The sequence below is a fragment of the Mus musculus genome, chromosome 13 (assembly GCF_000001635.26).
Source record: "Mus musculus strain C57BL/6J chromosome 13, GRCm38.p6 C57BL/6J".
NCBI classification, from domain to species: Eukaryota; Metazoa; Chordata; class Mammalia; order Rodentia; family Muridae; genus Mus; species Mus musculus.
This window is the reverse complement of record NC_000079.6, coordinates 66,631,282-66,643,625: the sequence shown is the minus strand read 5'-3', so window position 1 is coordinate 66,643,625 and position 12,344 is coordinate 66,631,282. Positions and strand designations below refer to the sequence as shown.

At 43.7% G+C, this 12,344-nt stretch overlaps 1 long non-coding RNA gene across 1 annotated transcript; it reads right to left on the bottom strand.

Annotated features, from left to right (window-relative positions):
- Positions 1 to 8,523: 8,523 nt before the first annotated feature.
- On the bottom strand, positions 8,524 to 11,811 carry Gm46429. The gene is made up of 3 exons (XR_001780990.2): positions 10,581 to 11,811; positions 9,013 to 9,139; positions 8,524 to 8,811 (listed from the first exon to the last, which is right to left on the bottom strand). It is a non-coding gene; the product is annotated as a predicted gene, 46429 (long non-coding RNA).
- Between the last annotated feature and the right edge of the window lie 533 nt (positions 11,812 to 12,344).

Sequence of the window (12,344 nt, the reverse complement as noted above, 5' to 3'; positions counted from 1 at the left end):
CTGTGTTTAGACAGAAATGATTCTGGGTTAAAAGTTTTGATATGGATGGGTGGCCCAATCCCTCAACTGGTGCCCGTGCCTATCTACTGGAAGTGGTCTCTACAGGTTCTATCTCCCCTTTGTTGGATATTTTGGCTAATGTCATTCCCCTTGTGTCCTGGGAACCTCTCACTACCCTGGTGTCTGGGACTTTCGAGAGGCTACCCCCAGTTCCCCATCCTCTAGTGCTACGTATTTATATTTCCTGATCCTCTGTACTTCTCTCTTGTCTCTTCCCATACCTGATCCTACCCACCCTTTTATTATGTCCCCTTCCTCACTCCCTTTTAGGTACCCATGAAGCAACTTCATTTGAAACTTTTGCCCCAAGGAATGGCTAATAGCTTTCCATTATGTAAAAAAAAAATTGTTGCAGCTTCGATACAAGAAGTCAGGACATTGAATCTTTTAGTGTATATTGTTTATTATATGGGTATTTTATCAGCTGATCCCTCTGAAGGAGTTTTACTACAAGCCTTGTCTCTGATACAAGGAGGTTTAAAATTTTGGAGTGGTTGTTGTTCAAAGGCAGTATCTTTTGGCCTCCTCCAAGAGGCTGGCATCAAGTCTCCAGCTCTGCCCTCTGCAGCACTCTAGGCTCAGGTGTATCCACTTCACTGATGCTGCTATTCTTGGAGATCATACCATGGTACTGGCATCTCTAAAAAGTGGGGTCTTTGCTGCAAATAGGCCCCACCAATAGCCTCTCATAGGCTCCCTTCATGACGCCAAGCCTCAACTCTTTTGCATGTCCTCTCCATTCCTGAGCTGTCAATTAAAATTGAGGCTGAACCTTCACCAATGACCTCTGACCACCTGACCCCTGGTCCCGTCACCCATGACCCTGCCACGTGTGACACACTGACACCCCACCGTGTGACTCCTGACCCAAAGACACCCCGACCCTGCCCAAGCTCTGCTCCTCGGCACCCCAGCCAGCGCACAACCTGAACGAGGCCTTAGGATGATGATGGGACCCAGAGTGATGAGTGACAGCCCCCCTTCCCCCCCGGATGCCTGGGCCGAGGCATGTGACATTGGAGGGTGGGGTCTGGAATCCTAATGTCACCAGAGAATCACTGGTGCACGCGGTGTTTTCTAGGGGTCAGAACCTGGAGTGGCTTGTGGGCAGTGTAGAGGCTGAATTGGAGTGAGGTGGACAGTGTAGGGGTCATGTCAGGGTTACAGAACAGTGTCATCCTGGTCACAGGGCAATATAGAGGTCATGATGGGGTCCAAGGTTTGGGTTTACATATGATGTTGGAGTCAGGTGTAAAGTCAGGGTCCAAGTCATTGGTCAGGGATCACATAGGTGGTTGATGGTCACTGCCACCAGGAACTGGGATCACTATGCCTTACAGGAGACCCTGGGTGAACTCTGGCCACCCTCCAGCTCCGCCCCCTCGTCCCGCCCCTGAGACAGCAGCTTGACCCAAGCCTGAGGGGGAAGAGAGAGGTGGGAGGGGGTTGAGAGGAGGGGCCGGGCACTGGCAGCACTGACCAGAGGAAGGATAGAGCCTTGGGTGTGACAATGCATGACCCCTAAGGTCTCTGACATGGCACTGCCTGCTGCTGGGATCATGCTGAGGGCTCGGGGTCGCGGCCCTCGCCGTCCCGCCCTGCCTCCCTGCCTGTTCCACGAACTTCCGCCCTGCCACACGCGCTAACGTGCAGGAGCACTCTGTCCCTGCGCCCGGACCCCCAGGACCCTAAGTTGTGGCAGGCGCTGGCGGCGCTGGGGTGAGGCTGCTACTTCCAGTTCCCATCCCGGGAAGGTTGCCCACTAGTGATGAGTTCGTCCCTTTACAGCGCCTGACCTTGCTTCATCTCTCTCCTTCTGAGCGGCCCTGATAGCAGATCCTCAGCTCTTGAAGACGCCTGGAAGGAGAAATGGAAGAAGTATCGCTCATCCAGTCATTATTCCCAAATCTATAAGAAACTTCCATAAGGAATTTCTTTCTCTCTCTCTCTCTCTCTCTCTCTCTCTCTCTCTCTCTCTCTCTCTCTCTCTCTCTCTCTCTCTCTCTCCCTCCCTCCCTCCCTCCCTCCCTCCCTCCTTCCCCCTTTCCTTTCCTTTCCCTTTCCATTCTTTCCATTCTTTCCCTTTCCCTTTCGCTCCTTTCCCTTTCCCTCCTTTCCCTTTCCCTCCTTTCCCTTTCCCTCCTTTCCCTTTCCCTCCTTTCCCTTTCCCTCCTTTCCCTTTCCCTCCTTTCCCTTTCGCTCCTTTCCCTTTCCCTCCTTTCCCTTTCCCTCCTTTCCCTTTCCCTCCTTTCCCTTTCCCTCCTTTCCCTTTCCCTCCTTTCCCTCCTTTCCCTTTTTCCCTCCTTTCCCTTTTCCCCTTTTTCCCTTTTCCTTTCCCTTTCCTTTCCTGTCCTCTTTCCTTTCCTCTTTCCTCTTTTTTTCCTTTCCTTTCCTCTTTCCTTTCCCTTTCCTCTTTTTTTCCTCTTTCCTTTTCCCTTTCCTTTTCCCTTTCCTTTCCTGTCCTGTCCTGTCCTGTCCTGTCCTGTCCTGTCCTGTCCTGTCCTGTCCTGTCCTTTCCTTTCCTTTCCTTTCCTTTCCTTTCCTTTCCTTTCCTTTCCTTTCCTTTCCTTTCCTTTCCTTTCCTTTCCTTTCCTTTCCTTTCCTCTCCTTTTTTAAAAATATATTTATTTATTAAGTATACAGAGTTCTGCCTGCTTTTACACCTGCAGGCCACAAGAGGGAGCCAGATTCCATGACACGGAGACATCTGTCCCTCCACCAAAAGAAGGTACAAAATATCACAGCACTGCTGGAATTCAAACTCATGACCTTCGGGAGAACAGTTTGTGTCCTTGACGCTAAGCTACCTGTTCTCAGTTTTTACATTTGACCTTTGGGCATCATGGTGCCCTGAGGGGACAAGAACAGGATAGGGAATCTGCGCATGCTCACTCGCCGGAGGCGGGTTTAAGTCGTGTGTCAAGTATTTTTCTTTTTGGAAGAAATGAAGATTTTACTTAAACTTTAGAAGAGATGAGAAATAAAACCCACGTTTTCCTGGGGAGCCACGAGCGTGCGCCGCGGCCCCCGCCGAACTCCTCCCCGTTCCTCGCGCCAAACTGTGGTGGAGGGCAGGAAGCAGGAACCGAGTCACAGCTTTTAAAAAAATTATTATTATTGATAATTAATAATGTTCAACCTCTGTCTCGCAGAAACCTGGAAATAAAGTTTCTTCCTCGGTTCGTAAATGACTTACAGTGGCCACAGGGAGAAAACAAAGACCGAGGACCTCTCAGAGGCCATGAAATGAATTTCTAACCTGGAGCCAGACTCGTGATCCTGAACAGCGGAGGAGTCTAGCCGCGGCTCAGGATCGGAGTTCTCACCTGGAAGTGGGGCTATCTGGGAGGCACGTAATAAACAGACACAGACTGCTTTTTTGGGTGCAAGGTGACAGGCGGTTTTTCAAGGCATTGAGTTTCTTTCTCACTCTGCACTCCACGCTAGCTTGCTCACAGCTCAAGGCTGCGAGCTCTGCTTTCTCCTGTGTGCTTTTCACACACACGCCTCACAACACCACACACATACCTCACAAACATGCTTCACACATGTCTCACATGCCTCACACAAGCCTCACACACACACACACACCTCCCACGCCTCCCACATGCCTCTCACACATGTCTCAAATGTCTCACAGTAGGTTCACACACACACCACACACGCCTCACACACATACCTCACAGGCCTCACACACACGCCTCACACATATCTCACATGCCACACACACACACACACACACACACACACACACACACACACACCTCTCATGCCTCACACATGCCTCACACACAGGCCTCACACTAGCCTCACACACACACACCACATGCCTCAACACACGCCTCACACATGCCTCAACACACACCTCATACATGCCTCAACATATGCCTCATACACACCACACACACACACACTCTGCATGCATTCTTCTTTCACTCACTCAATCTCCACCTGCTCTTCTCAAGCTCTCTCGCCTTTTTCTTACCCCAGTCTTTTATTGACACTCCAAAAGCAGATAGAAAAAGACACTGTATATTCATTGGCAAATCAAATTCAAAAGAGTAAGGGAATCCCAAAAAGAATCAAAAATTACAATTGTTCCCCAAAGTTTCCACCTTCCCAATTCCCAGGCTTCTGGGCAAAGTAATAATAATTGCAAAGTTATCATTGAAACTTTAAATTTTAACTTATTATACTTAAGAGCTCAAAGCTCTGAGGTCAGCTTGCATTTTCCTGTTAAGCTCTAATGATAAAGGACGCAGCAAATCTGCCAAGCATCAGCCAGAGGAAATCAAGTCAACCCTTAACTCAGTGGTTCCACTGGCTTTCCACCTCAGCACACTGCACACAGTGACTTTCCTGAGAGTCCCTGTGCTCTGACTTAGTTTTACGAGTATAAGATTTTTATTTATTTATTTATTTATTTATTAATTTTTTTCGAGACAGGGTTTCTCTGTGTGTCCCTGGCTGTCCTGGAACTCACTTTGTAGACCAGGCTGGCCTCGAACTCAGAAATCTGCCTGCCTCTGCCTCCCAAGTGCTGGAATTAAAGGCATGCGCCACCATGCCCAGCAAGTATAAGATTTTAAATATTCTATACTTGTTCATCCAGGAAACACTCTCAACTGCTATACAAAACTCATTTCATGAGTTATTTCCTTTCCTGGAGTCTCGATGTTGGCTGTAGTTCATTTTCTAATCATTTCTGTCAAACATTCTGTGCAAATCAAGCATGAATCCGGAATTGCCATTGTGCAGTTATTGCATTGTCTCCAAGATGAGAGTGCAATCAAGCACCTGGGCCAGTAGAATTGCTCTGCACTGGGCCCCAGGCCTCAGTTTTTAATCTTTTAAGAATTGTGACATCAGGGAACATCTAGTTTCACAGAACTCACGTCGGTATAATAAAATGATTATGCACATCAGGGGCAACTGAAAAACAGTCACACACGAATGAAATCTATACAGGCACTGTCCAGGGCTAAGGTTGGGAGACATCTGAACAACTGATTTTTACACGGAGCTTCTGCAGGCCCCTGAGATGTTTCCATCCTGGTCTTCTGCAGGCAGCCTCTGTCATGACATGCTGTCCCCAGCAGGTCATTTTCTGGGGAGCTGTCCCTCCCAACCGTGCCCCCCACACACACACACCCGTGCCCATAGCATCCTGTAGGTGACCTCTCTCCTCCGTGTCTCAGACTTCTCAGCTCTCTCTGTCTGAGTCACGTCCTCATCTCTGTCCCTCCCCAGTGAGAATGCATCTCTGCTCAGACAGGCTCTGGCTATTTTACACAGACTGTGAGGCTACTCTAAGCCATGTTTAGTTACACTACTCTGAGCCGTGTAGAGGACAGCCCAGGTGTCTGGCCTTTAGCTAAGCTCTCCAAAAGAGAGGACACCCAAGTCTGTCATCATTGAACTACCCGTCCCTGACCTGCTAGAGTCACTGTTTGATCTGGGACCTATGGGCTCTGCACAGAGGAGTCAGCCAGTGTACACCGGAGTCAGAGGGGTGGAAATGTAGCTGGTTTATGCCACCTGTAGTTTCTTTAGATTCCCTGTGGACTTCAGTGGAGACAAGGGTTTGGTTTTGTATAATCCAAAATAAATTCAAGGCCACCTAGCCCTTTTCCCTCTGAAGGAACTTTCCAAATGATACTAGCAGGCTAAGTGCAGAGCCAGATAAGGAAGCAGGACGACTAAACAATGCTGAGAAAAACAATAAGGGCAGGTGGAGTGAGGGACTAGGCCAAAGGTAGTCACTCTATTCAAACCAACCAAAGCCTGAAAGGGTTACTTGCTATAGCAATTAGAATGAGCCAGTTAGACCTGTTGCCTAAATCTGCCCCTTCCAAGGTATAAGAAGTGTGTTCCTTGTTTGTTTGGGGTCTTTTCTCTTGCCTGTGTGTTGAAGGGTGTTCCCCAAAGTGTTGGATCAATTAAAAAAACCTCTTGTGGTTTGCAGCGATGTCGGTTTGTGGTCTTTGTGAATGAGGGTCTTTTGGTGGACTCCTACAGTTTCTGTTTTACTGTCACACACCCCATGCACCTCAAGAGCAAAATAAAACAATGTCCGATGGTGTGGACAGCTCTGGGTGACACAGGGACAAAGCTGCCCACCCAGGAAAAGATCCCTACCCTGAGATACAGATGCTCAGATCTGCCTCCTTTCTGTCTTTGGACACTAAAGGTTTCTCTAAAGTTTGTGTCCCTTTAAGTATGTGGTGAGTACAGTGACATGCAAAGACTTTAACACATTTATTACAATCATAGGGCTTCTTTCCACTATGTGCTTATTAATGTATTTGGAGATGACTGTGATAGGCAAAGGCTTTATCACATTTATTTTTTTCATAAGGTTTCTCTCCTGTACATTTTCTTTTATGTATTCAGAGATGACTGTGTTCTGGAAAGGGTTTACCTCATTCATAATATTCATGCAGTTTCTCTACAGTATGTGCTTGTATATGTGTAAAGAACTATGACATGAAATGACGTTACCACATTGATAACATTCATGAGGTTTCTCTCTTGTATGTATTCTCTTATGTTGTTGCAGATAACTGCAACAGGAAAGGGGTTTACAGCAGTGATTACATTCACACGGTTTCTCTCCTGTATCTGATTTTTTAAAAATTCTTTTTATACTACTGGAGACTACAAAGTTGTAAAAGGTCTTTACACATTGATTACATTCATGACATTTCTTTCCAGTATGGGATCGCTTATGTTTTGAAGACTACTGAGATATGCAAAAGCTTTAGCACATTGATTACATTCATAAAGTTTCTGTCCTATATGGGTTCTTTTATGTTTTTAAAGACAAGAACTTTGTGAAAAGGCTTTTACCACATTGGTTATATTCATAAGGTCTCTCTGCAGAATGTCTTCTTTTGTCTTTGGAGACGTCTCCCTTGTGAATAGGTTCTACACATTGATTGTGTTCTTAAGGTTTCTCTCCAGTATGTGTTCTTTGATGGCTTTGGAGCTCAGTGTGATCTGCAAAGGCTTTAGCACATTGATTACATTCATAAGGCTTCTCTCCAGAATGTCTTCTTTATGATATTGGAGATGACTGAGAAATGAAAAGGCTTTACCACATTGAGTACATTCATAGGGTTTCTCTCCTCTGCGATGTCTTACATGTCTGCAATGATAGCCAGCACATGTGAAATCTTTACTACATTTATTAACCTATTCAATCGTTTTGTCAGTATGAATTAACTTTACAATTTGGTCTAATGGTAAAGAAGAATCAGATCATTGGGTTGTATCACTTCATAGGGTCATAGTTTTCTCCCTCATAATGGGTTGTTTTGCATCTTTCAAGATACCTGTGATGGTTATTACATGACTGACATTCATAACATCCTTTCTTTCCTTTCTTTTTTTTTTGAGACAGGGTTTCTCTGTAGAGCCCTGGCTGTCCTGGAACTCACTCTGTAGACCAGGCTGACCTTGAACTCAGAAATCTGCCTACCTCTGCCTCCCAAGTGCTGGGATTACAGGCATGCGCCACCACTGCCCGGCTCAACATCCTTTCTTATATGGGATTTTTATATGATGTATTCTACCAATTTGAAGAAAAATGGAACAACTCAGAGATTTATAACACTAATTACATTCATCATTTTTCCTGTAATGTAAATTATATCACATGTGTTGCCTGTTAACCAGGACAAACAGAAGAATATCCAAATCCCTAGTACCCATAAATATCTTCTAGAGTGTGAGTTTGGGGATGTTCCCAGTAAAATTAGAAAATCAATTAATTGCAAACTTCTATCATATTCAGAATGTCTACCAAAGGCTGAATACTACATATTATCTCATTATTCTGTGATAGGAAAAAGGTACATTGCTTCTTTCAATATTCCTGTGTTCACATGGCTTTTATCCATTGGGACACATGATACAACTATTAAAAGAAGAATAAGAAATGAAAAGTTTCTACATTGCATTCACACTGTTTGACTTTTAGTTCCTCAGACATGTAGTATATGAATTAAGGTTTCTCCAATGACAACACTCTTGAATCTCATAAACTGCACTCTAAACAAACTTATTGGTATCACTACAAGAATATGATTATCACCAAGTTTACCATGGACTATTTGCTTATTAGAAGGTTTTGGATATATACTCATCACTATTGAATGTGCAATATCTAAGTATTATGAGTGTATACACATTGGTAGATCCACAGTACAGCTCTAATGGAGCTACAAATCAAATAAAGTTTATCTCTTAAGGCAATGTTTCGTTGTCTTTTCTTTTTAAAGGAGGAATGCTCTGATAGAAAATCAGATAACTGACATTGAGACATTGAGGTACAAGATTTTGTAAGAATACTACAATCAAAGTTACACTTAAAGGACTGATATTTTATATTCCTTTTCTTTCTTTCTTTCTTTCTTTCTTTCTTTCTTTCTTCCTTTCTTTCTTTCTTTCTTTCTTTCTTTCTTTCTTTTTTTTTTTTTTTTTTTTTTTTTGAGACTGGCTGTCCTGGAACTCACTCTGTAGACCAGGCTGGTCTTGAACTCAGAAATCTGCCTGCTTCTTCCTCCCAAGTGCTGGGATTAAAGGTGTCCTCCACCACTGCCCGGCACTCTTGCTTTTCTTTAGAGCTTCCAGAACATATTAAAATTTCCTCAGAGGCCTATGTGTATCAGCTTGCACATGAAGATTGCCTTTCATGTCTTCTGGAACTTTGACAATGTCCTTCAATATGATAGTCTTCCCAAGTGTGGCCTAAAAGACAGTACCAGAAAATGAATGATGCAGTATTAGAAATTAGGCAAAATTCAAGGTACTGTGAATTTTCATAGCACTGGACATGATTTATTCAGCTTAATCTTCCTTCTTCTCAATTGAAATATCAGATTATCATCCCTGGCCAAGAGACATTTGTTCCCAGTATTTTGAAAAGGAAAAGAAAATTCACAGTCATACCTATAACAGTGAGGTCCAAGTAGGTTTCCTGCATCACATCTTTGTAGAGACTCTTCTAGGAAGGATCCAGCAAATTCTACTCTTCCCCAGTAAAGTTCACATGCACAGCATCATAAGTCACTGCATCCTATAATATCCCATACATGATACTGACATCACTGTCAAGTAGATGCATGCTTCCCAGGCAACATAATCACATAGTTCAGGTGTTACCTACACTCATTTCCTGACATAGAAGTTATATTGCAATCACCATGTCATTTTAGAAGAAAGATAAATTTTAAGGTTTACCTGTGTTGTTTCTGAAGCCTTTGAATAGGATATAGCGTTGCAAAAAAAAAAAAAAAAAAAAAAAAGCCAAATGAGAGGGAGATGCAGGGGGAAACAGATCAACAGTACCAAGCACACATACAAGAAATTGTATGAACAACTACTAACTACAAAATTAATGGACAAACTGAGTGTATTTGATCATGTCTTTAATCCTAGAGTCACAGACAGGTGTATGTCATTGAGCTGGATGCCAGTGTGGTCTGTGCAACTAGTTCCACGACAGGAAAAGTTATATATTAAGATCCTCATTTCACTGCAAATATCAACCAAGGAAACAAAGTGATAGAACTCACAGTTCTTTACTGAAGCTAATACAAACAATTATAAATTCACTGCAGTCCTGTATTCATCTTCCAGAAACATGAAGTATACCAGTTTAAACTACAACATTAATAACATTTTACTAAAAGGGAATGCTTGTTTAAACAGTTACAAATGGACAGGTGAAAATATGAGTAATAAAAATATTGATCATAAATAAGCAACATAGGGCAGGAGAAATAGCTCAACAGTAGAACACTCTTGCTGGTCTTCCTCATAATGGTGGTCAATTTCTAGCATATGCATTGGGATCAACAACTACCCATTACATGAAGATCAGGAGTTCTGAGGTCATCTTCTGACAATACTAAAGATGAGGAACATATGATAATCATCTCCATGCACACTGGCCAAATACTCCTATTTATTCAAAAATTTTAGAACAAACAAAAGAATTAGGCACAATGCCATCCAATGACTCTGAAGCCTTGGGTAGTATTGATGTTATGAGCATATGCCATCCTTAGAAATAGAATGTAACCTATATATTTGGCCAAATTTCAAAATTAAAGATGTGGATGAAAAGCTGCACAAAACTATATGCTTATTGCACAAAACTATGTCAGCTGGCTTATGTGGTTTCTATACCTACTATCAGGACAGGAAGAGCTTCACAGAGAAATTTTGTTTTAAAAACCAAAAAAAAAAAAAAAATTGAATTAAATTAAAAATATAACACCAGCAGGCATGCAAAATGGCTTAGGATTGAATAGCAAATGTGGCTACTGTATCTTATGTGATTTAGTGACAGAGTCCAAATGGTGAATGTATGGGAACATGAGAAGAATGCTGAAGGATCAGTTTCCACCACGACACAGTAGACACACAGAACAAAATTTGTCCTGTCTAAAAGAAATGCACTGGCAAAGTTACAGGAGTGTCCCTTCTGGGCACACAGAAATTGAGCCACTGACCAAATAGGATACACAGGCTGGACTAAGGCCCCTGACATGTATGTAGCAGATATGCAGCTCAGTCTTCATGAGGGTCCTCCAATAACTGTAGCACTGACTGGCCATAAAGCTGCTGCCTATCTTTGGAATCTGTTCCCTTAATGGACTGCCATGTCTGGCCTCAGTGGGAGAGGATGCTGTGTGTGGGAATGGAGATCCCCAGGTGGTCCACACACCCTGAAAGGAGAAACAAAGGAGATAAGGGGGAAGACAATACTCCTGTTCAACCATAAGCCATGCCCGACAGTAGATTAAGTACTCTGCCCTAAGACCTACCCCACTATCTGTTACTGCAGATCCTAATATCAGTTGCCCTTACCACTGGAACAGAATACCAGTGGATGTTTCCTCCCCCCTGTACATGCCATCTATAGATAGATACCATAGACAGTCTGTATCTGCCCTTCCTTTCCTGCTTCATCCCTGTGTCTGGACCCCCCACTTGGGCAGACACCACCTGTTCAATCTCATTCCATGCCTGACAAGAGACAAGGTAGGCTTTCCATAGATCTACCACACTATTTGTAAAACCAGATGCAATTTTCACAGTTGCCCCTAGCACTGTACTAAACACCAGAGACAGCTTAACCTCTATCCTGACTATGTCTCCTTGTGGATTGCTAAGATCATCTTTTCCTGCCTGCCTCTTCTCCCAGCTTTCAACATTAGCAAGCATTCCCTCTTGAACATACCCTCCAAACAGGTTAGTAAAAGAGGCAACACTCAGACAACACTCTCTACAAATCCAGATATCAAACAGTAACTGAGGAATAAACCCCCCCCCCTTGTTGGGAGCTATAAAGATAACACTATTGTCCTGATCTCTGAATTGGGCCTCTCCCCCAGAGCAGAAAAGAGGGTCAAAAGCAGGCTGCTGACACACTGCTCCGAGAACAACCACAGATTGTTCCAGCCCTAAGTCAGTCCTGACCTCAAGATACCCTGATACTGCCAAGTTCCTGCTTCCCCATGTAATTGCCTAAGAACGTGCAATTCTATTGCCCCCCTCCCACTGATAAATAATTCTCCTTTTGCTTGTATTGCCCCACCCCTCCCGCTGATAAGTGTCTGTACTTCCCCTTTTGCTTGTGCATTTAAGCCTTGGACCTTTCTCAATACATTGGGGTCTTGATACAACTTAAGAATGGTTTCCATGTCGTTACTCCTACAAGACCGTTGTCCCTCTCTACCCCCCATTTGGTTCTTAGGAGGAGGTATCCTCGAGACCCTCGAATAACTAGACCTGCTGGACGGGTCAAGTGGCACCCAATGTGGGGCACGAGGTACAACTGTCCTTCGGACAACGGATTAAAGAGGTACTGCGCAGACAGAGAAACAGTGGGACAGTCCACCGACACTTCACTCAGTGTCGAGTACGGAAGTTGGGTGTTAAGCCTAGGCATTCAGTTGTTGTCCCATTAACCATGGGGAATTTAGTCAAGAGATAAAGGGTTCTCTTAAGGAGAGAGGTATAAGAGTTTTAAAAAAGGGGAATTTAATAAAATATTTTTGTTTTGTGGACAAGAGATGTCCACAGCTGGTATTAAATGGTTCTGAAACTTAGAATAAAGTAGGTAAAGAAATCAATAGTTTAATAAAACAAGGAGAAGATGTCCCTAAGTCCTTTTTAGCTATTGGGGAATCACCAGAGACCTCCTTAATTAGGCAAAAACGGGCAGAGAAGGAGCTCGCCCCTTAGCCCTCACTGAAGATTTTTTAGAAAAC